Raw genomic sequence first — 643 nt, forward strand, 5'->3', positions numbered from 1 at the left:
CCTTTTCCAGGATACTGGGAAGACTGTTTATGTTGTGGATTAGGACTTCTAGTGTTGTTGCTTTAATTATATAATGAGGCAAAAGTAATGTTTTTGGCATATCATGTCCATGTCTAAATAAGACCCAAAGCTTCCACTTACTGTGTCTTGGATCTCTCTTAAGCTGCTTATTCTCAAAATTCAGCCACCATGACCCAAGAAAATGAAACACAATAACGTCAAGTGAAGCCCATTGACTGATAAGAACATTCAGCTGTCAGAAACCAGCATCAGTAAGTAACCACCTGTGCACCCAGCCCATTTGAACCCTTGGAGACTCCAGCCACAACTTCCAGCTGACAGAAGCCCAGCAGACACCAACAGAGGACTAACAAGGTGAGCTGAGTCAAACCACAGAACTGTGAGAGACGATGATAACAACCGTATTGTTGGTATTGTGTTGCTGTGTACTGTCGAGTCAGAACTGACCCATAGCTGACCTTTCAGTGGGTTTTTAGAGGCAGTAAATCGCATGAGAGGAGATAAGCTACTAACTATTGGAGTAGTTTGTTATACAGTAGTATGTTGTTGATGTTGTTATGTGCCATCGAGTCGCTTGCAACTCATAATGATCCTATATACAAGAGCCCTAACCCTGCCTGTC

Source organism: Elephantulus edwardii, unplaced genomic scaffold, assembly GCF_000299155.1.
Source record: "Elephantulus edwardii isolate Elephantulus edwardi_28Jun2011 unplaced genomic scaffold, EleEdw1.0 scaffold00022, whole genome shotgun sequence".
NCBI classification, from domain to species: Eukaryota; Metazoa; Chordata; class Mammalia; order Macroscelidea; family Macroscelididae; genus Elephantulus; species Elephantulus edwardii.